The sequence below is a fragment of the Oryctolagus cuniculus genome, chromosome 2 (assembly GCF_051225735.1).
Source record: "Oryctolagus cuniculus isolate XC-2025 breed Fujian yellow rabbit chromosome 2, ASM5122573v1, whole genome shotgun sequence".
NCBI classification, from domain to species: domain Eukaryota; kingdom Metazoa; phylum Chordata; class Mammalia; order Lagomorpha; family Leporidae; genus Oryctolagus; species Oryctolagus cuniculus.
Window position 1 is genome coordinate 105795595 of NC_142868.1, and position 24740 is coordinate 105820334.

A 24740-nucleotide genomic window follows, 5' to 3' on the forward strand; every position below is an offset into this window, starting at 1 on the left:
ATTTTTCCCCTAGTAATGCTTGCAATTTTCTGAAATAACCTCAATTATATTTTATCTGTTATGGGACATTGGAATTACTTCCCACTAATTCAGACATTAAAAAAAAAAACATATTCTGGTGTTGGTGTTGTGATGCAGTGGGTTAAGCTGCTGTGTGGTTTACTGGCATTCCATATCAGAGTGCCAGTTCATTCCAACTCCCCGCTAATATGACTGGGAAGGCAATGGAAGATGTCCCAAATGCTTAGGCCTCTGTCACTGTGTGGGACACTGGGCGGAGTTCCCAGCTCCTGGCTTCTGACTTCAGCCTGGATCAGCCCTGGACACTGTGGCTATTTGAGGAGTGAACCAGCAGATGGAAGATCTCTTTATCTCTTTGCCTCTGCCTCTCTGCCATTCTGCCTTTCAAATAAATGAGATCAAACTTAGAAAAAGATCTCCACCTTGGGGAAAATTTGAGGTCTTGGATAAAAATTCTTCAGTGATCTCAGCAAAAACTTGATGTAGGGGGCTGGTGTGGCTCACTTGGTTAATCCTCTGCCTGTGGTGCCGGCATCCCATATGGGCACCGGGTTCTAGTCCCGGTTGCTCCTCTTCCAGTCTAGCTCTCTGCTGTGGCCAGGGAGAGCAGTGGAGGATGGCCCAAGTGCTTGGTCCCCTGCACCTGCATGGGAGACCAGGAGGAAGCACCTGGCTCCTGGCTTCGGATCAGTGCAGCGCCAGCTGTAGCGGCCATTTGGGGAATGAACCAACGGAAGGAAGACCTTTCTCTCTGTCTCTCTCTCTCACTGTCTATAACTCTACATGTCAAATAAATTAAAAAAAAACAAAGCAAAAGTTTGATGTAAATATCATATATATATATATATATTAGTGTGTTTGTGTATTAATGTAAGAATTGACAAATCATGGGCCACAGGCCAAATCTGGTCTGCTGCTTGATTTGTGTGGTTTGCAGATTAAGAATGAATTTTCAAGGTATATATTTGCAATCAGTATAATAATAGTGAAACATTAGCTGAATATCAATTAAATTGTCCCTTCTAAAAAAACATGATTTTCATTAGGCAACCTCTTTCACAAAAAGTTGCATTCAGTGATTGCTCTGACATTTTTGAGTTTGTGGAATTCTTTTCTCCTCTGTAATAATACCCGCATGCAGCCTCCATTTTGTCGCTTGGCTGCCAAAGTGCAAAATATTGACTCTGGTCCTTCATTGAAACAGTTTTCCAGTTCCAGCTACAATACATCTTTTAAGATAAAGCATTTGCTGCATCCTTTTGAAAAATCATACACTTCTTTGTAGTGTTTGAAGCTAAGTATGTGTTGTACAATCAAAACAAGTTGAGTAGGAACCATGTTTCCTCACCTTTGAGTGCTGTTCAAAGCAAGACTTCAGCTATGTAGCACCAGCATGCCCAAGTTTCTCACAATTCCAGAGTAAAAGCAGTTGGGTACCACAAAACATTCAGAGGAGTGCCTGAGTTGTGGATTGAATGTACCAAAATGAGCATATTTTTTGATCCTTTTATAAATGTAGCCTATGCTCCAAATGGTTCATAGCACCAGAAATTGACATTACTAATATCTGAAAGCATAATTCAGTTCCCTCTCTAAGGTTATAAATAATTTCAACAATGACTTAAAACCTGCAAATTCCACGGTGGTTTTGAGGTTCCCTTCCCACTTCTCATCTGTCCTGAAATCCACTGAGCCCTGGATTCAGGACAGCCTGTCTCCTGAGTTCCTCCCATCTCTCTGGCAACACATCTTTGGCTTTGTTTCCTGGATTACCTGCCTTTGCCGTATTTTCACATATTGGCTCAGTCCATTGACCCCATTCTCACACCACACTTCCTCCCTCAGTTATCTCAGTAAAAATCAAAATGCTGCAACCACTACTTGACAACTCCCAGGTAAGAATCTTCTTTCTAGACTTCCCTGCTCGGAGTCAGACTACTTAAAATCAGCTTTCGCTAAGCTCCAGTGACTTAGCAAAGCCACCGTCTGAAAGGCAGAAGTGCTTCAAACTCGCATGTCCAACCTAACTCCTGACCCCTCCCCCTAACTACTTCCTGGCCCTGGTTTTTATTTCAGATAAAGGCATCAGCACTCATTCACCCACTGGGAGCCACAAACTTGGCAATCACCTCCACCAGTGTCCGTGGCAACAGATCCCTTCCATCAGCTGCAGCTACTCCTTTTTTATTTGCATCCAAGTCAACGTCTCAACTACATTAGTCTCACAGTTCATTTCTTGGGCTCAAATCTTTTTTTTTTAATCTTTATGTATTTGAAAGGAACACAGACACACACACACACACACACATCAACAGAGCTCCCATTTGCTGGTTTACTTTCCAAATGCTTGGAGTAGACAGATCTGGGATTGGCTGAAGCTGGGAGCCAGATCTCAGTCTAATTGTCCCATATGGGTGGCAGGCAATGTTATCGGTTTCTGATGCAGAAAAAAACTGCAGCTCCTGTTCTTGAACTTGGCAGAGAAAGAATTCAGAGCCACCATGAGTTAAGCACAGAGCAAAGTGTGAAGCAAAGTACACTTGGGAAAGATCCAAGTAGGAAGCTGCTCCATCAGCAAGCAGGACTATCAATCGGCTTGTCTGTCTCTTAATCGGAAAGTGGGGTATCCCTCTGCTGGGGTGGGGTTTCTGTAGAATGGGGAGGGGCTTATCTCGAAAGAGTGGGGAGTCTATTTTAGCCCTCATGGGATCAGACCAGATCTGCAAGGTGACTTTGAAGATGGGGTCCTCTTTGGGGCAGGGAAGATTTGACCCTGTCTCATTTCCCTGGTTCCTGGGAAGCTGTGGTTTTTTCCACATACTTGATCACTGGAATTCAGTGGTCAGAGCCTGGGAACTGCCTGCCCTAACAGCAGCAGGGTTCCAATTACTGAGATCATCAGCTGCTGCCTCCCGGGGTTGGCGTTAGCAGGAAGTGGAGTCAGGAGCCAGAGTCCAGGGTCAGTTTTCCTAACTGGTGTCTTAACTACCACGTCAGGCACCGAACTATTGGCTTCAGATCTTATGTTTATTTAATCTTTTCTCCACCAGCAGCTGTACATTTTTAAAAAAGATTTATTTATTTGTTTGAAAGTCAGAGTTACAGAGAGAGAGAAGGAGAGGCAGAGAGAGAGAGAGAGAGAGAGAGCGAGGGAGAGGTCTTCCATCTGCTGGTTCACTCCCCAATTAGCTGCAATGGCTGGAGCTGCGCTGATCCGAAGCTGAGTCAGGAGCTTCTTCCGAGTCTGCACATGGGTGCAGAGGCCCAAGGACTTGGGCCGTCCTCCACTGCTTTCCCAGGCCATAGCAGAGAGCTGGATCAGAAGTGGAGCAGCTGGGACTAGCTTGAACTGGTGCCCATATGGGATGCCGGCACTGGAGACACAGCTTTTCCCTCTACGCCACAGTGCTGGCCCCTGCTGTACATTTTTAAAAATGATCTTGTCATTTCCACTGCTGGCTGTCCATGACTCTGAAGAATGGTGACCAGCTCTCCCAGTTTGCCCTGCATCTACCACACTCCCTTTCACTTGTACAGTCAGGACAGACTGGGATTATCTCCATTTGCTTAGAGTGAGGGGTTTCCTGGGATGTGATACTTTTGCTGCTAAAACAGGTAAAGAACCCAGAAGGTCAGATGGACAGGACCAGGCCTGTGGGAGGGATGTAGAGATTCAGGGATCCTCTAGACTCAGCACATTCCAGAAACCTTTGTGTGTTCAGCTATCTGGAAGCTCCCAAACCCAGTCCTCTTGGGGTTTGACAGACGCTTCATTACAAATATGTGTTTGGTTACATTGGGGGCCTTTGGTGATGAACTCAACCTTCAGACAGTTCCCTTTCCCCTTTCCTGGAAGTCCCAAGCCTTCTACTCCTACCTTGTTTCTCCCATGATCAGCCCTATCCTGAAGCTACTAGGTCTGCTCACCATGGGTCAACTCAATAGCATACAAAAGGCACTTATCACTTTGAAGTTCACACATGTTTTATCAATGGTGTGCCAGGAAAAGGAGAGGAAATACAGCTGTCCCACAGGATGCACGGGGGAATTGGTTCCAGGACAGCCTTCCTGCCCCTCCATCCAAAATCCCAAATTGCTCAAGCCTTGCCATAGAATTGCATATAATCTATATCATCTCGCTATGCACTTTAACTCATCTCTAGATTACATATGATGCCTAATTTAAGGTAGAAGCTATGAAGGTAGTTGATCTACTGTATTGTTTAGGGGATAATGATAAGAAAAGAAAGTCCGTACATGTTCAGTACTGTTGTATTGTTTTCTAAATATTGTTGATCTTCAGCTGCTGAATCTGGTAGGAAGATACATCTGACTGTATGTAGTCTACAGTACTATCAGAGTGTCACAGCAGATGGGAAAAGCCAACAAGTTTCTATAAGGAGAGATGGTAGAGAAGTTGGGCTGTTTATATATTTTTTTCAGCCCTGAAGGAAGTAAATGGAGAATTGTGTTAGAGCTTTAGTCACTGGGCTGTTAGTAGCTATTTCTCCCTGAGAACGCTTTTGCTCTCATAAACCTGACATGCTTTACCACATACTGCCTCACTGATCCTAGACGTTTCCCTGTGCAGTGGGGCAGGCCCGGCAAGGCGTCCTGGGGATGGACCCAGGCTTTCCATCATCCTGTCTGTTTGCAGCTCTGCTTCAGCTGCCCCAGCTGGGGAGAATTGGCCGCAGGTTCTCAGGCCTCAGCCAAGCTAATGGAGCAGAGAGAACGAGGCACCATCGTGGATGTGAAGAACCACAGCGATGTGGGCTGAGCACAATTCGATTGAAGTGAAACTGAACTCCCACCCCAAGGCCTCTGATTCAGATTTTCTCAGGTCCCAGTCTCCCTACCTTGGCTCATAGCTCCTCTATATTTGCTGCGATGATTAAAAGTCATCTCGTTACTAAAGGTTAACTCATTTAATTAAAGGAGTGGTGCGAGGGTTAAGGGCAGCCCTGCAGGAATCCAGATAGCAAGACTTGCAATTCAATTCAATTATCACCTCTAACATCCTAATGCCAGACTCCATTCTGAGATGTTTTCAGGAACTTCAAGCTGCAATCACACAATATAATAACTAATCTACCCATAGATCTCAGATGGGCTGGAGCCCACTTGGCCATCACAGCAGCTTCAGAAGAACACACCCACTTCTATTGCTGATCTATCCAAGGAAGGCCACAAACACTGTGGACCAACTAGGGGCATGCCCCCAAGCTGATCATACCCTGCTCAACCCCAGCTTCAATCTGTGATATTCCCCACTCTTGATCTTTGGCAAGTCTGAGAATTGAGCTATGGTTGCCCAACTCTTTGCTCTGTCCATCGCTAAGTAAACTCCTACTTTCTTCCACCACCCTGGTGTCAGTAATTGGCTTGCTGGCTATTAGGTGAGCTGACCTGCTTTCAGGGGTTATGATTTCCCCTGCCAGGTTAACAGTAGCATCTTTCAAGATGCATAGAGAAACACATAATAAACGGCCAACGGACAAGTGCAACACCACCAACACCACACTGTGGTCATCCTCACCGCTCATTGTGACTCCCCAAAATAACTAGTGTTGGAAGAATATTAGAACCACAGGACGCTGGAGCTAAAAGGGAACTGAGAACTCACCTGGCCACTCTCTCCATTTTATTCTTCAGAGAAAACTCGGGTGCACATGGGTGTAGGCAACATGCTAAATGCCGTGTGACTATTTGCGGATAACAAAAAGGAGCTGTTCCTGTAGTTTCTCATTAATCAAGATCCAATCTTAATTGGCATCAATTAAATATTAACCTGAAATGTATATGGATTTGTGTTCCGACAAAGCTACCCAGTCCATATTTTAAAGAACGCTAATCAGGGCTAAATGAATTTTAAAATGATGAGTTGGTGAAAATACCTTTGGTAAAGATAATTGTGTTCATCACTCTTCTGCTAATGGTTTGGGACCTTAAAGTGACTTTTAACTACTTATTTATTGTCCCAAAGGTTTTTTAAAATCCATCTTTAAGTAAATATCAGCAATTACTCAATGGAGTGAGATGGGCAATTTCTCTCTTGAGGACTAGCACACATTGAAGCTTGTTGGGTTTCATAGTTATAAAATAGAGTCTCATTCAGTGGTCTCTGTCTTACTAGACATTCCTCTAGATTGTTCTCAGTATCATGCAAATGATCATAGCTCAGCTTATTAAACTCACATTTGAAATAAGGTGGCTTCTCTTTCAAAGGGACATATTTATCCTGTGAGGCATGAAACCCCAGGTAAATGCTCTGTTGAATTCATTCCATGCTGGGGCAGCCACATGGCAGCATATGTGGAGCCATATGAAGCACCTTGATTGCCTGGGGGTCAGTTTCTAGGACATGGGGCATAATATCAGGAAGTTCAGACTGATTTTCCAAATAAGTGATGGACCATAAAGGTTTCTTCAACTTAAACATCATATGACTTCTGAAACTTTGTTTCTTTTGGGGCTTGGCCTCAGATACCAGGAGTTATCTTATGATCCCCCAAATACAAGCTCCATGCTGTTTCATAATCCTACATTTGGTATGCTGGAATATAGTTTAACACTTGAATTTAAACCTAGATTTGAAACAGGCTGTGCCGTGTACCAGCTGTGTGAATGTAGGGGAATTCTTTACCTTCTCTGGGCCTCTGTTTTGTATGCTTAAAATGTCAACTAAGATTATTTAGAAAGTTAAGTGAGAATATGAAGAATGAGGTGAACATGCAGAAAATCCATCAATGAGAATTTTCGTAGTGATTGACAGAATTGCTAACATTAGTATCATGAAACTTCATTGGGCATTCAACATAAGATAATGGGAAAGACTACACAGTCACTCGATAACAGAGATGGACAAAGTCCATTTGCCAACAGCTGTTCCCTCCACCCATGTGAGCAGCAGGTGGAGTAAGCATGAGTGGTCTCAGTGCTGAAAACCTGAAGGCATTCTATCAGAAGGGAGGATCAGTGATCTCAGCACACTCACCGAGTATGGATCCTAAACTCTCATAGCTGGAGGTTCTAATGCATAAAATGGGGATATGATTGCATATGTGTGCATGTGTGTGTGTGTGTGAGAGAGAGAGAGAGAGAGAGAGAGAGAGAGAGAGAGAGAAATATCATCCGAAACTACCTAACACTAGCTGCCTCTCCAGATCAATCCACACACGTGCTGGGTATAGAGGTTGATTCACCTCTTTAGGTTACACCTGCGGCTTCCCTGCTGAGTGCCTACAGCAGTAACTGACTAGATAGCACTCATCTCTGGCACTTACCGGGGAGACTCAGGAGAACAGATCCACGTGACTTCCAAATGTTTCATTCATCCTAGAGAAACACACAGAGGTCTAGTGGGACTGGATGGTGTGACAAAGGCTCTGGGGTGTGAATTTTAAGGGGCCTGACTTCGGAAGCACAGCTCCATCTAACCACAGCTGTGGCCAGGGGCTGCATGATTGAAGCACAATATGTCCATTAGTTTGATTTTAGCCTTCTCCCACCAGCTGACTATGTGAGAGCCCAGTGAGTATGAGCTCAGGTGGCCAGTCCATGAAATTGTCCAGGATTGACAGCCATAAGAACTAGGCTGCAGGATTTGTCTCCAGAGCTTTGAAGACAGCCAACTCTTTTTCTTGGCAATCAGCCCATGAGGCATCAATCTTGACCAAGCTAATTCTTTCCTCTCGTTTGTCAAGTTCTGATTGAGTTTGGATGATGAAAGGTGCCAGCGAGATACTGGAAACCAGACAGGCAGAGAAGAGAGGCCATATCTTTCTAATTTTGCCATCTTGGTTCCTGCTCAGCCACATTCTGCTCCTTGTAGTCCACTTCTATAGTGACAGCTTCTTCCCGGACCCCTTACAGGCTAAGGGCATTGCTAGTTCTGGATTGTTCCACTGCCCTTCTGTGCTGAAAGGCGCCTGCCCACCTGAGCAATCCTGTGTTGAACTATCTTTAGTCAGCCATCTGAAGGTTCTGTGTTTCTGAAACCTGAGCTGGCACAACATAGAAATATGTGTGTTGATTTAGAACAGGAATGTTGCTCACTTTGGTCATTGGACCACTCTAAAACATTGCATTTTCTCAATACTTTCTAATATGACTTTCAATCTACAGAGAGATGAACCACTAGGAGAATTCAAGAAGGAATTTGAACTTATGTTAGACAGACAAATAATCTCTGTTTTAATTGCCACGCGTTGATTAAAAAAAAAAAAAAAGTCACAGGGATCCCGCAGCTTACAGTACAAGCCAGGCAAATGTGGAAATGGTCAGCCTCCATGGTGAAGGCAAAATCCCTTGAATGATTTCATTGCCAGAATGACTCAGTTAGACTTGTCACAATTCTGTTTTGTACAATCCTCTAAGTAAGCAGACATAAAAATAGCCTAGAAGGGAGCTTACGCAGAAGCTCTGGTCCTAGGGTTTTTCCACGGGAAATTGATTTATTCTTCACAAGTCTATAAATTCAATTTATCTCCATGACTTCCTGTATTGATACAAATGCCGAGGATGCAGGGAAGGCTTAGGCAGACATGCCTGGTAAACATTTCCCATTTTTCTTTCTCCATTAGATGAGCTACAATTGCATTACAGACCACTCTGCTCTGAAAGCCCATAAATATACCTAATGTCCACTGTCTGGAGAAATGCAAAGCTGTGCAGGCAGCTGCCCTGCTGACCCGGCCTGTCATTCTCTCACATCTGCCAGTGAAGTCGTTTTTGCTCAAAGTCTTTGTGAGTTGAGACCTGAAGAGACAGCCTCTGCACATCTTGTTTGCATGGGTCAAGAAGTCATTGATTTTCTTGTTTACGCATTCCTTTTTTTTTTTTTAAGATTGTATTTATTTATTTGAGATGCAGAGTTACAGGCAGAGAGAGGGAGAGACAAAGAAAAAGGTCTTCTATCTGCTGGTTTACTCTCCAAATGGCCACAAAGGCCAGAACAAGGCTGAACTAAAGCCAGGAGCTTCTTCCAGGTTTCTGGGTCTTGCACCTGAAGAGAGCTCGGGTCATCTTCCACTGCTTTCCCAGGCCATCAGCAGAGAGTTGGATCAGAAGAGGAGCAGTGGAGATATGAACTGGCGCCCACATGGGATGCTGGCACTGCAGGCGAGGCTTAGCCTACGATGACAGCATCAGTCCCTGTTTACTCATTTCTTATGTTTAATAGACAGGAGGGTGAATCTGAATAGTACAGCTTCCACTTGGTTCCACAAGCTGTAGTAACTGGTTTCAAAGCAGATCTTGGAGAAGATCGTTGGTTGTTTCTTCCTTCCTTCATTTGCTCATGGCCAGGTACTTCCTAGGCACATACTTGCTACTTTTAATGTGACTGCAAAGGAAATTAAAGGAGACAAAGTAAAAGTGTAGGATATATTGCTAAGTGTTTGAAGCTGTGCTTTGTACTCCATGAGGAAATGCGTGACACAAAAAGCAAAAAGAGTTTTGTCTTGATGTGCAAAAGTTTGGCAACCAATGAGATGGGAAAGGTTAGAAATATAATAAAATTCCACTAATTGGATTTTTGGCTTTATTTCAACATATTACTTAAAATTATTGTTATATCCTTGGTATGTGTCTGAGGTGGTCTCATCAGCTTATCCTAAGACTGCACTTGGGGTAATAATGAAAGCTTGTCTTTGGGAAAACTGGCAACAAGGTCTGACCACTGCATTGAGATGCTCATGGTAGCTCATGGGGGGACCAGTCCACGGAGAACTCAGCACCCAAAAGCACAAATTTTAACATCAGACATCCTGTTGTGTAAACTGCCTGTAACATATGTTAATTTTATGGTCTTTAGCAAATTATTCAATTTTTTAAGGACTAAGTCTTTTCTTTGTAGGTTTATTTTATTTATTTGAAAGAGTGACAGAGAGAGGGAGACAGAGAGGGAAAAGGGAGAGAGAGAGAGAGAGCACATGAAAACTGTTTTCCACCTGTTGGTCACTCCTCAAATGCCCACCATGGCCAAGGCTGCACCAGGCCATAGTCAGGAGCCTGGAACTCCATACCAGCTTCCCAGGGAGGTGGCAGGGCCCAAGCACTTGGGCCATCTTCCACTGGTTTCTCAGGTGTGTTAGCTGGGAGCTGGATCAGAAGCAGAGCAGCAGACATGGGATGTTGGCCTCACAGGTAGCGTCTTAACCCACCATGCCACAACACCAGCCTTTCTTGGTTTCTTCATGTAGAAAATGTGAATAATGATAGGCTTTACCCCACGACATATAAAGCACTTACCGCAACCACAGAAAACAGCCATGGTCACAAAAACATGATCTATCATTGATGTTGCCAGCACTTCCCGAGGTTCCAGGACCCTAAAGATGGGTCTATGTCTAATTGGACATCCGGTGTAGCTCCTAAGCACCTGGAAATGAATTCTTCAAAGATACCCCTACAAGAATTTTAAACACTTTGATACCTGGCTCTGGCTCCAGCTTCCTGTTCATGCAGACACTGGGAGGCAGCAGTCGCGGCCTGTGTGAGCACAGGGTCCCTGCCACCCATGTGATTTTTCAGCTCCAGGGTTCAGTCTGACCCAGCCCAGGTCACTGCAGCATTTGGGGAGTAAACCAGCAGAGGGGATCTCTATCTCCTTTGTCTCTCTCTCCCTCTCCTCTCTCTCGCTCACTCTCAGTGATTCATATCAAATAAATGTGTAAATAAATAAATAACTTTCAAAAGATGTATTTTAGAAATAAAAAATACAGAATAATAAAACTGCAGTACTTCAATACTTTTTTCTCCATATAGCAAGTCTGTGGAGAGGAAAAAGAATGTAAAGGCAGTAGGCCAAAGGGAAGACCTATGAGGAAGTATCCCAGGGGCCTGACATGAAGTGGCTCAGCAGGGCCGTGACAAAGCTTCTAGTCACACCTACTATACGACACCAAGGAGCAAGGCAAGCGAACACTTAGACGTCACCCCTGCTTCCCAGCAGTTGCTCTGGATACACTGCTTTCCATAAGCTCATGTTTTAAAACTGTGCATATTGTAATCTAGATGTTTTAAATATTTAGTTAATTATTTGAAAGGCAGAAACAGGGAGGGGAGGGGAGGAGAGGAGAGAAAGAGAGAGAGAGAGAGAGAGAGAGAATTGTTCATCTGCTGATTCACTCCACAAATGGCTGCAATAGCCAGAATTGGCTAGACAAAAACCAGGAGCCCAGAATCCCACCTGGGTCTCCCACATAGGTCACAGAGACTCAAGCACTTGGACCATCATTGTCGCTCCCCGTCTTCGTGGAGGAACGACACAGGACCCTGCGCTGTTCTTTTGTCTGCTCGGCCCTCCCCGGGTTTGCTGCTGGTTCTTCCCGGGTTGGCTACCGTCCCTTCCACCTCCGTGGAAGGGCAGTTCCCCCTGCCACTTTCCCCACTTCCGCAGGGGAGTGGCACACCGCCAGCCGGCTCTCTCGGGGGCTGCACAGGTGTTCCTCTTAGATGTTCCCCTTAGATGTTCCTGGTGCATGTTGTCTCTCTCCTCCTTTATAGTCCTCTTCCACCAATCCCAACTCTGCTACCCACACACCGAGTACGCTGCTCTCCTCCAATCAGGAGCAGGTCCTGCTGTTTATTGGTTGAACTGGAGGCAGCTGTGTAGAAGCTGTTTCTCCCTTCTCAGCGCCATATTGTGGGAGAGCAGATGCATAGAATAAGTCTTAATTCCAGTAACTTAGTCTAGTCCGAGTTGCTCCCCACAATCATCTGCTGTCTTCCCAGGCACATGAACAGGACATTTTAATGTTTGATCACAAGATATAATTGTGTTCTTCCATTTTTGAAACATTAAAACATAAAATGCAGTGATTAAAATAGCTGTTATAGATATTAATATGCAAATTAAATATTTGATGACACGTGGATGTACCATATCATGTTAGCATGTAATTTGCCTTTTCCCCTGCAATTTAGATATCACTAGGATGCTCTTTTTGTGTGTTTTTCTCTCCGTTTTCAAGTTACTTTCTTAGGTGATTTCCCAGAAACGGAATTGCTGAGCCAACGGAGGGAGACATCAGTCATGGAAAGTCAAACTTATTCATGGAAATCGCCTCTTTCGTTTTAAGTGCTAATATTTGAAGGAAGATACAGTGCTTTAACTGCATTTACTATGTTCACAGCTGATTTTCATTTTGATCATGTTTGGTGTAAGCTTTCCTCTCCATACGTTTTGAACAATTCATTAACAATTGAAGCAAAGCATGCACGAAATCAGCTTCAGGAAATGAGATTTTATTCTGATTTTCAACAGCAGAATAAAGTATTCTATATTTTCAGGAAGAGAGAGTATACCAGCTATAACTTAGTAGATATTACAGTAGTAACCATTTCCCATAGCCTTGGCAGCTCATGACAAGAGCCTCGGGTGATTACTGACATCATAAATAAGAGTGTCAGTTGTTAAATCAACAACAGGAGTCACTGTGCACCTACTCCCCATGTAGGACCTCTGTCCTTAATGTGTTGTACTATGTGAATTGATGATATAACTAGTACTCAAACAGTACTTTGCACTTTGTGTTTCTGTGTGGGTGCAGTCTGTTGAAATCTTTACTTAGTATATACTAAGTTGGCCTTCTGTATATAAAGATAATTGAAAATGAATCTTGATGAAGAATGGGATGGGAGAGGGAGTGGGAGATGGGATGATTGTGGGTGGGAGGGAGGTTATGGGGAGAAAAAGCCTCTATAATCCAAAAGTTGTACTTTGGAAATTTATATTTATTAAATAAAAGTTAAAAAAACAATAGTAACCATTTCATCATATCAAACATTTCACTACTGACTCTGTGATGTTCAACAAACCATTTGTGAACTGAAAGACATCTAAAGAGTCTTAGCATTAGAAATTAAAGTATCAACCAAACAAAAAGGAATTTGATATCTCCAATAAAACTCAGATTAGGAGCAGAGTTATGCAGTAGCTGAACAGCAGAACAGGGTCCAAAAGTAAAGACTCCATGAGTCTGTGTTATCCTCAGAGAATACAAACACGCCTCCACTCATGAGGCTGTGTCTTACCAACAAACTTATCATGGCTGAAAATGTGCTGACTCCACTTCCCCGCTGAGTACTCTAGCTGAGCAACTCAGTACCCTGGAGAGTGTGGGTACTTTCCCCTTGTGACCTCGGGGCCAGCATCACCATTGGACTTGATGGTGCGAGTGCAGAAACAGATCCAAATGCAGCATTCCAAGTGGGGGTTTTGCTGGATGGGTGTAGCTTTCACACCACCGTGAAGTCAAGCCATCACAAAGCAGGGCCACTCGTGTACATTCTTGTTTTCACATCCGGGTCCTCCTACTCACTACATAATCATAATGTTGCTTAATGATGGCAAGCAGGGTCCTGAGGGTGGGGCGGGCACTTGTGCTAAAGTCAGCTTTTGGGGAGAAACGTGCAGCCGGATTTGATGTCTTGATCTTGCTGAAGAAAATTTCTGGGGAGAAACAAACATATTGCACCCTCTGAGGGGGGACTCCCCTTTCCTCATTTCCACCAGGACCAACCTGACTGTATATGGACCCCCTGACTCCTCACACTAACCCCCAGTTTATAAGAAGAAGCATTGCAGGAGCCTGCTCTGCATTTTAATTTACTCCATTTTCATTTCTGAGCCATGCATTATTCTATAGCCAAATACACTGTCAAAATAAATTCTATGCTCCCATACCAAAGAGATAATAAATGCCAGGTAATCCATATGCCAGTAACCCTGATCTGATCATTGTGTCTTCTTTGCATGCATAAATGATCGAATTGTACACTGCACCCCACAAATGTGTGCAAGTATTATATACCAATTAAAAATAAAACATGGAATAGCATAAAATTCATCATCAAAAAATGGTAAGGTTCTACAGCCTGTATGAGTCTAACACAATGTACATGAATTTTGAAACATCACATTATCTCATAAATTTGTATAACGATTATTTATCAATCAAGAATAAGGCAAAAATTATTATCATATTTGCTCCGGAAATTAAAAAAAATAAAAAAACCCAAAACATAGTAGAAATAGGTATATTAGTCCAATGTCCAATAATTTAACAGTGTGTGTATGTGTGTGTATGATTGTGTGTAGGTGTCTGAAGACAATATAGAAGTTCCAGATGAGATTTGGCTCAACCTCTGAGATCAGGTGAAATCTGAAACAAATAGCTCAAGACAGACTGCAAGCTATTTCTGTTCACATTACGTGCCCAATTCCAAAGTTATGTTCTAGCTGAATTTCAAAGCACATAGTTGTATTAGAAGCACCGCACACAAGACATCCTGAGCTGCGTGCCATCTCAGCCTGCTAGAATGGTGGCTAATTCACATTGGCCCAGAGAGAGCTCTCCAGGCTGACCTCCAAGCCGCAGCCACAAATCCCTGCGGCTCCCTTCCGCAGCCTGTGGTTAATGAAGCTGTGGGCAGCCATTCTTGGGAAGCCCCAGGGAAATCAAGGTGAACAAGAGGAGGTTCATTTCACTATAATTTTACCTACACATGGGCTCTGACAATCCCTGTGCTTTCATACATCAACCAGACTATTCTCTTAATCCAATTCTCCTTGAGATACATCTGCGCACTCAAGAAATTCACTCAAAGCAAGAGAAAAATTTCCAAAACTTTTGGAGGTAAGATCTCACTTCTTTTTTTTTTTTTTTAACAATTTATTTATTTTACTTGAAAGTCAGAATTATACACAGAGAGAAGGAGAGGCAGAGAGAGAGAAGAGAAAGAGAGAGAGAGGTCTTCCATTCGCTGGCTCACTCCCCAATTGGCTGCAAGGGCTGGAACTGAGCCAATCCGAAGCCAGGAACTTCCTCTGGGTCTCCCAAGTGGGTGCAGGGGCCCAAGGACTTCGGCCGTCTTCTACTGCTTTCCCAGGCCACAGCAGAGAGCTGGATCAAAAGGAGCAGCCAGGACTCGAATTGGCCCCCGTACGGGATGCTGGCACTGCAGGCAGTGGCCTTACTTGCTACACCACAGCACCGGCCATGATCTCAATTCTTTAGCGGCAGAGGTAAACTGGTTCAGTTTCAGGCTCACCTCACTTCAGATGGAGAGACTTTGCCACCTTTACAGAAAAAGAATGAAAAAAGAAAAAGAAAAAGCAGGCAGCTCTGGAATTATTTTCTCATTATGATCACACACTCTAAATTTTGAAGCCAGCTTAGTTTGTATAGCAAATGTGGTAGTCGTGCCTGAGGCCACTGGGGGTTTTAGTTAGTGGAGGATGCAGCTCCTGTGTGAGTGGGGTGAACCTCTGCCCCCACCCCTGCCCCTACTGGCCTCCTGTAGTCCTTGAATCCAGGACAACAGGTGCAGGTGCTCTCTTTGAAAGTGATCTGTTGGGGGTGGGTAAAGCCACCGCCTGCAGTGCCGGCATCCCATATGGGCGCTGGTTCGAGTCCTGGCTGTTCTACTTCTAATCCAACTCTCTGCTATGGTTTGGGAACACAGTGGAAGATGGCCCAAGTCCTTGGGTCCCTCCACCCATGTGAGAAGTTCCCACCTCCTGGCTTCTGATCAGCCCAGCTACGACTGTTACGGCCATTTGGGGAGTGAACTAGCAGATAGAAGACTCTCTCTCTCTCTCTCTGCCTCTTCTTTTCTATAACTCTGCCTTTCAAAAAAATAAATAAATCTTTGTGTTTTTTTTTTTTTTTTTGACAGAGTGGACAGTGAGAGAGAGAGACAGAGAGAAAGGTCTTCCTTTGCCATTGGCTTACCCCCAAGTGGCCGCTGCGGCCAGTGCACTGCGCTGATCTGAAGGCAGGAGCCAGGTGCTTCTCCTGGTCTCCCATGCGGGTGCAGGGCCCAAGGACTTGGGCCATCCTCCACTACCCTCCCAGGCCACAGCAGAGAGCTGGACTGGAAGAGGAGCAACCGGGACAAAATCTGGCACCCCGACCGGGACTAGAACCCCGGGGTGCCGGCACCACAGATGGAGGATTAGCCTAGTGAGCTGTGGCACCAGCCCTCAAATACATAAGTAAATCTTAAAAAAATACATGGAGCTAAAACAAAAGCATATATTGTATTTCCCACAAATTCTAAATGTTTTTTAATTTTACAAGTTCTAAATGATGTATTTAAATCATAAACTGATTTACTGTTTTTAAATTGACAAGTGAAAATTGTACAATGGTGTGAAGCTTGATGCTTTGAGACATTATAAAACGGTTGTGTGAAGCTACTTCTACTATATGAGTCTTTTTTGTAGCCTTTTTTTTTTGGTAATGTTTGTAAGAACATTCAAAATCTACTCTCTTCGCCATTTTAAAGTTCATGATATATCGTTAGTAAGGATAATCACTTTGATGTACAATAGCTCTAAATTTATTCCTTTTGTCTGACCAAAATTTTTATGTCTTTGACCAACATCTCCCCAGTCCCATTCTGCAGTGTTTGATAGTGACTTCTTTTGGGTAATTTTGCACTTTGAAGCCTAATTTAAAACGTCTCCCTTTCCTGTCCCCAGGCAGTCTCACTTGGCTGCGTTTCCCTCGTTATTCCAGTGGCCACTTCTCTCTCTTCCCTCTACTTTTGCTCATATCTCACCTGGCTGGGATTCCCAGGGAGAGTTTGGTCAGTGCACAGTGGAAGATCAGGACAACAAATACATAAATGCACCCAGGCCTGGTGCCCTCCTCACCCTCACACCCACCCAGTGCCTCTGTCCCGAAGACTGCTGGAGGGGTAGGGCCACAGAGCACCTGCGCTCCTGCTCAGTTCTCAAGGAGTCTTCCTTTTGCAAACTGCTCTGCTCACTTCCCAGGAGGCCACCCAGGTTGCAGGGGAGTTAAGAGGTGGAGTTTCAGTGGCTGGGATCTGCTGCAAGGGTGCAAGGATTTCCTGGTATCAGGGCCCTTTCTATAAAGTTACAGGTTCAATTCTACTGTAGATGTGCTGAACAAGACAGGCAAAGCCTTACTGAATTTTCTCTTATCTGTTGCTCCGGAAAGGGGAGACCTGTGGCTTAAAATAAAAATGCAAGTTCTCTAGAACTTCCCGGTGCACGTTCATGGTGTTCTGCAGAGAGCAGAGGCCCCTGTGTTTCCTACTCCCCATCTGAATTTCCCACTAGCTTTCCTGGGGAGCTGGGAGCTGCTGCCCAGCTGAGCTTCCTTCTAACGGGCCTGCCACCTGCTGTGTCACATGGAGCAGAAAGCTACCAGGGCAGACCTAGCTTGTACTTCCCCTCACTGCCTTATACCCCATCTCTTCCCGAAAACGTCCCTTCTCAACAAATCAGTACAGTCAACGGCGGCGAGGCTAGGCCCACTCGGAGGGAACTCAGGCTTTTTCTGGTTTTGCCTGCTCAGTGGCAGTCACCCCACAGAACAGGTTGCCCTCGAAGCCGTGTGCAGAGATTGGGAGATGTCGCCCTCTGCTTTGATGGATCTAGAAATCTGCAGTTCCCTTCTGCTGACATCAGCCTGAGCCTTCGGACTACCCTCAGGCTGGACTCTGATTTTATTCACGGAGTTTCCATTTTGGAATCTCCTCCACTCTCCAGTCCCTATCCAGGTCTTCACACAGCAAGCAGCTGGTCACCCTGTTCAATGCTTTGTCCTATATGAAGGGTACTGAGGTCATTTATGTGGATGGCCAGGTCTTTGAAACACTGAGCCTGAATGGGCTGTGTCTATGGACTGTGGAGAACCCATTTGGCTGCAGGTGCGATGTTGCTAGTGCAAATGTCTTCTCCAAAACCCACATTGGAACTGTATTGCCATGGTAACAGTACTTAACAGGTGATTAGGTAAGGAGGGCTCCACCCTTAGGCACAGGTTAATTGCTCTTATTTCAGGAGTGGTTTAGGTAAAGAAGTGCTCTCTCGCTCTCGCTCTCTCTCTCTCTCTCTCTCTCTCTCTCACACACACACACACACACACACACGCACACAAGCCCTCTCATCATGTGATGCCTTCTGCTGCGGTATGATACAGCGCTAAAGCCCTCTCCAGATGTGACCCCTCCAACTTGGACTTCCCAGCTTCCAGACCTAGAGCTGAATATTGTAATTCACCCCATCTGTGGGAATCAGGTGTAGCAACAAAGATGCATGATTGCCTTCTGAATCAGGCTCCCCAAAGAAGTCACACTGGGGGTCGTGGTTAAGACTTCCACATCCCACATCAGAGTACCTGGTTTCCACATCCAGCTCCACTCCCAAAAACTCTGGCTTCAGGCGATGGCTCAAGTGATTAAGTTTATGCCGCCCATATGGGAGATTGACGGCCTGCCGTCAGCCCCAGCTGGGGACCATTTGGGATAATTGGGGAGTGAACCAGCAAATCCAAGGTTGGTCTCTCTCTATCTCTCTCTCAATCTCTGCCTCTCAAATTTTTAAAAATTCATGAAAAAAAACCATGAAATTTTCACCAGTAAGTATGATGTAAATTGTAACTTGTTTGAAGAGGCCCTTTTATCACACCGAGCAAATTTTCTTCTAATTTACAGAGAAGTGCTATCATGAAAAGATATTGAATGTTGTCAAATACTTTTCTCTACCTGTATGATCTGAGAAGATCACGTGTGTTTTGTCTGTCTTTGTTTATGTGGTCAGTTTGGCGATGTTATATTTGCACAAGTCCATGTTGGTGGATTTTGTTTGCCGGTGTTTGGTTGAGGGTCTTTGTGTCTGTGTATGAGGACATTGATTTGCTGTTTTTTTCTGATGCTGGTATCTGGTGGGGAATGCTACCTCTTCCCCTGTGTTTGAAAGGCCTTGTGTAAGGGTTACACTATTTTCCCTGGCTGCTTGACAACACCTAGGTGTTGGCCTGGAGTTTTCTTTTCTGGAATTTTTTTAAAAAAGATTTATTTATTTATTTGAAAGTCAGAGTTACAGAGAGAGAGGAGAGGCAGAGAGAGAGAGAAGTCTTCCATCCGCTGGTTCACTCCCCAGATGGCCGCAACAGCTGGAGCTGCACCAATCCAAAGCCAGGAGCCTGGAGCTTCTTCCGGATCTCCCCGGTGCAGGGGCCCAAGCACTTGGGCCATCCTCTACTGCTTTCCCAGGCCACAGCAGAGAGCTGGATGGGAAGTGGAGCAGCTCTAGCAGAGGGACTAGAACCAGCACTCATATTGGATGCCGGCACTCCAGGCCAGGGCATTAATCCACTGCGCTACAGCGCCAGCCCCTGGAAAGTTGTTAATTACTCATTTTATTTCTTTTTTTCTTTTTTCTTTTCTTTTCTTTCTTTCTTTTTTTTTTTTTTTTTTGACAGGCAGAGTGGACAGAGAGAGAGAGAGAGAAAGGTCTTCCTTTGCTGTTGGTTCACCCTCCAGTGGCCGCCGCGACTGGCACGCTGCGGCCGGCTCACTGCGCTGATCCGATGGCAGGAGCCAGGTGCTTCTCCTGGTCTCCCATGGGGTGCAGGGCCCAAGCACTTGGGCCATCCTCCACTGCACTCCGACGCCCCGACCGGGACTAGAACCCGGTGTGCCAGAGCAGCTAGGTGGAGGATTAGCCTAGTGAGCTGCGGCGCTGGCCGTGATTTTTTTTTTTTTAAGAATCATTTTTATGATTTTATGATTTTATGCAGGCTGGGGCTTTAACCCGCTGCGCCACAGCACTGGTCCCATTCATTTGATTTCTTTAAGAGAGTAGCATTTTAAGGCTTTCTGTGTTTTCTAACAATTAAGATTAATTGCATCTTTCAAAAAAATGTATATATTTTACTTTGGTTTTTAAATGGTTTTTAATGTGAGGTTCACATTATTTCCTGTTTTGTTCCTATTAGTTATTTGGTTCTCTGCCTCTCTCCTGGTCTGCTTTTTAAGGGTTTATTGATTTGATTGATGTTGTTGAACAACCCAAACAACCGGCTTCCGAGTTCATTTATTTTCTCTATTGCTTGTCCACATTCTGGGTTACTGCTTTCTACGGACCTTTGCTATTCCCTGTCTTTTGCTTGTTTGGGTCTTGATTTCTCTATTCTTATGATAGAATCACAGATCATTGACTTTAACTTTTTATTTTCTATTTATCTACTTAATAACACACACACACTAATCTTTATACATTACTCTTGCAAAATCCCAAAATGTTAACAGTATTTTGTATTATCATTATCATTCAGTTCACAATGCTTTCTCTGACTCATGGATTATTTAGAATCTATTGCTTAATTTCCAAATATTTGGGACATTCCTGACATATCTTTTTAAATTAATTCAATTAGCATAGATTCGATTCTGTATCTTTTTATTTGGGTAGCACTTGTTTAATGGACACTGATAATTTCTGAAAGACCCCAGCTGTTTCTAATTTACAGTCAGGGTTGGAAATTGATGGGTCAGTTGATCTTCGAGGTTCTTCCTAATCGAATCAGCTGTGATTCTGTGCTTTCCTAGGAAGGAATTTTTAAAAATGATGCTTTGGACTGAGGAGTGGTTCCGAGGCAGCAGACTCACTCGTGGAGACCCTTGCCAACAGCCTCTCTCCTTTCAACACTCATTTCTCCGGGAGCCGGAGACTGCAGTATCTCAGTTGCCCCCAGAGAAGCATGTAGTCATTTGTTCCAGGCTTACGTGATGGACTCCAGTTACGATGATTCATATCCCTTTCTGCACTGACTTATTTATAAAATTTGTTCAAACAAGAAGCAGAACTCCGCTCTACTAACGGCTCTCCTGCATGCCAGCGCTGTGATGTGTGCTATTAATAAGAGGAGTAACTTAATGAGTTTGATTCATTTAGCAGCCTCGGTGGGTGACAGATCATCTGTGGAATATATTAATTGGGTGTATCCAATAGTCTAGGAATGAACACCAATGGTATTAAAGGCCTTGTGTTGAAATGACTCTCACTGCCAAGTCATAAAACTAAGGCATTGAGGGAGATCGTACATAGACAGAGCAAATCCATCTATGGCACCTGCAATGTACATTTCTTTTGTTGCATTATTTTAAAGCTATCCCCGCTGAAGCATCTTTTTCAACAAGTAGCCATGGACAGCACTGGCATAGTCATTTGTTAGCTCTGTTTGTCACAGAAAGAGGATGTGGGGAGCAAAATCTCACCGATTTCTAAATTCATGCCAGAAGCCCCTTGGGCGCCTGGTCAGTGGGAGGCTCCAGGATCCCTGAAATGACCTGTGAGTTATGTTTTTTCATGGTGTTGACTTGCATGAGAAGGCTTTTCCATGGCTAGAGTCTATTTCCTCTACTTGCTGTCCTAGTTTTTTTAATTAACCCATTTCATCAGCTGCCTTAGGGTCTTCCAGGTACATACTGCAGAAAATAGAACAGTGATGGGAAGCAGAGGTAAGTATTGGAAAAAAATGTTTTCTTAAAAATTATTTCTGGCACAGTTAAGCATTTTCCTCTATTCTTTCTCATTTGGTTTGGATAGAAACCTTGCAAAGAAGATATTTTTGATATGCACTTTTACAGGTTAGGAAGTCAAAGCTCAAAAAAGTTATACTGCCCAAGGTCAGGCTGTAAATTCAGATTAAACTTCAGGTTTATCTGACCTAAGATCTGTAGTGTTTCTGCACTGCTCTTAAAATAACACCTGTGACTCTAGGGAACTTTGGACGTCTTAGTGGCCATGGGACACCTCTCACAGGGTGATTCTCTCTACCTCTGTTTTAGAGTTTGTGCTACCCCTAATTTTCAAATCCTAGTGTTCTGGTAGTGCTTCCAGGCCAACCAGATGCTTAGAGAGAGAATAATGCTGAAAGTTCCATTCTTTCTATGTAAGGCTTGGCCTGTTCCACCAATGATTCCACTTGACTGAAGATTATAGTGGTGGTAAATGGCTTAATGGGCTCTGTTCCTTGATAGCATCTTCACTTTGCTAGGGAATTTCAAACAAGGTGCTAACATGGACACTTTAGAGAGCCAGGCAAGACTTCTAAGGGAGATGTATGTGGACACAGGTCGGTGTGGGCACTCTGCAGTTGCCCTCATTGTGGGTGGGCTGAGGTGATAAGAAAACTGAGTACAGATATGATGGGACTTGGCCAGGTAGGTCAGTGACACCTGCGTTATTCTACCAAGGACAGCCTAGGCCCAGGCTGTAAAGGTTATGAATGATGTGGAGGTGATGGGGAAAGAGGAATAAGCTCCCAGGGCTCCCTCACCCGTGGACAATAGTTCAAGGGCATCAAGCAGAACCTGCTTCCAGGCTTTAAGTTGTCTAGACTGTGGCTCAGCCTGATGGTAACATCTCCTGTGATGGCTGGGACTTAGGGTGACCTTGGATCTACAGGTAGATCATGATGACGCCTACAGTGGGACTGATAGAGAATCCCCTGGGTAGTCTCACTGGGGCCCCTAACTTGGATGCTTCTCAGTTACTGAGAGGGAATTCAGAAAGAATGAATATCATGAAAACACTATGCATGGAGTTCATATTTTTTTAAATCAAAATAAGCTTATGTTTTAGTTCTATTTTCTATAGACTTCTTGGAGCACCTTTGTAGAGGATGAAGATAAATTTCCATATCTTGCATGACCATCTAAATTTTGCATTCAACTACCCTAAGTGAATACTTAGGATTCTTCTAACATGGTATATTCTCTCTTCTGGCTCTACACTGCTTATTTATTCAGGCTGGTATTAGTAGTCTGGCATTATTCAGACTGGTATCAGTAGTGATTCACTAATGTGAATTTATATATATATAATAGAATATATATTATAAATTATACATATCACACACATAATATGTATAGTTATTTCTCATCAAATCATCCCAAGTGCAAAGGCTTGTCAGACTTGGCCCTGCTTCTTTCTCTCTCTCTCTCTTTTTTTTAAGATTTTATTTATTTGCAAGGCAGAACAAAAATGAGAAGGGCATAGAGAGAGAGAGACAGACAAAGATCCACTGGTTTTCTCCTCAAATTCTCACAAGGGCCAGGGCTGGGCTAGGCCTAAACCAGGAGCGTGGAGCTCCATCTGGGTCTCCCACATGGATAGCAGGGGCCATCATCTGCTGCTCCCCAGGTGCATTAGCAGGGAGCTGGGTCAGAACTGGAGCAGCTGGGACTTGAGCCAGTGCAATGTCAGGTGCTGTGGGATGTGCTATAACTCATGGTGCCTGTGAGTTTGGCTTCTTGTGATCATTCCACAGTGTCTGAGGCAGTTAATGTATGTGTATAAGTGTCATCTTCTAGCGCCCTGGTCTTCACACTTTGGTGTACATGCAGTTACCCGGGGAAATCCAAATTCATGGCCCTTCCCTGAGAGTTTCTTTTTCAGTCTTTCAGGATTGGGACCTAGGAGTCTGCATTTCTAGTATGTTCCAGAGGCTGCTGCTGCTGACCTAGGAAACATCTTTGAGAACCAATGCCTTAAGGGGTCAGCTAAGCATCAGAGACAATAGAAAACAAGACCCTGGGAAGTAAGTGGTTTCAGGTCCTCATAGGCTTCCTCCCTTAAGGAATGATGTATGGCTCCTCTGTCATTCCATACGGGATGGATGGCTTGCCCTTTAGAAAGAGGTAGATACTGAAGCATGTAGTGCTGTTAACAAAAGTTTTCCCCACCCGACTGACCTAAACTGATGACAATTTCTGCTAATCACAAGTGACATCTAACCAATATTAATGAACGTTATGGTTGTAATTTAGAACAGGCAGCGGTGCATACATCCAGAAGTGATTTTCTATATTAATTTCACTGAGAAGTGTCAGCTGGGGGTGGGAGAAACTGACTGCAGGTGGCCCCCATGGCTTCCTTCAGTGTGGCTGCTACCTACAAATCTGGGTGATCACATTACCCTAAGTACCAAAACACTGCACAGGTGGCCTTTGGGGGGCAGAGGGCCGGCCTGAGTGAGGTTTAAAGTCAGAGTTGTAGACTCTCAGAAATGCAAGTTCAGCTTGCAGTAACCACTGCTGGGTCAGGGGAGCCCATCCATTCAAGATGTGCACACCACAGCCTTGAAATCAGCGTGTCTTTTTTTTTTTTTTGACAGAGTTAGACACTGAGAGAGAGAGACAGAAAGGTCTTCCTTCTGTTGGTTCACTCCCCCAAATGGCCGCTATGGCAGGAGCTACGCTGATCCGATGGCAGGAGCCAGGTGCTTCTCCTGGTCTCCCATGGGGTGCAGGGCCCAAGCACTTGGGCCATCCTCCACTGCACTCCCGGGCCACAGCCGAGAGCTGGACTGGAAGAGGAGCAACCGGGACTAGAATCTGGTGCCCATATGGGATGCTGGCGCTGCAGGTGGAGGATTAACCAAGTGAGCCTCGGTGCTGGCCCCAGCTTGTCTTTTATATATGGGCAACATTCTTCACTTGTTCCATTTACATTATTCATCTATTTCTTGATGCTAGACATTTCTGGTTACATCCCTTTCCTATTTACAAATTGTGGAGTTGGAACAAGTGTACTTTATTACTTTTCCCCCTGCATTTCTATTTTCTGAATTTATTTGTTTTTCTGGCCCCTGTGACATAGATTGTAAATGCCAAATAATAAATAAAAATGATGTAGTGGATGACAAAGCATCTGTGGTCTCTATTGTTAGACATGGACATGCCGTATAGCAATTGGCCAGGGTGTAATTCAACATTTAACTTTGACCTAAAAGCTCCATTTAGTTCAGTCTTGATAATAAGCTTTACCGTCTTTGTGATTTGTTCTCACAGAATGAGCCCTAACAGGATAGTTGCTATCTTAGAATTTAAATATGATATCGAAAAATTCAGCTTCAAAAGCACTTACATGTCAACCCTTAGCA

General features: G+C 44.2%; 1 long non-coding RNA gene across 2 annotated transcripts; it reads left to right on the forward strand.

The window, feature by feature from the left end:
• Nucleotides 1-18239: 18239 nt before the first annotated feature.
• Nucleotides 18240-24459, forward strand: LOC149127973 (uncharacterized). Of its 2 annotated transcripts, none has more exons than XR_016229650.1 (3): nt 18240-18342; nt 23255-23396; nt 23973-24459. It is a non-coding gene; the product is annotated as an uncharacterized LOC149127973 (long non-coding RNA). The 2 variants fall into 2 exon arrangements; XR_016229651.1 differs by having other exon boundaries at nt 18331-18425.
• The last annotated feature ends 281 nt before the right edge of the window (nt 24460-24740 follow it).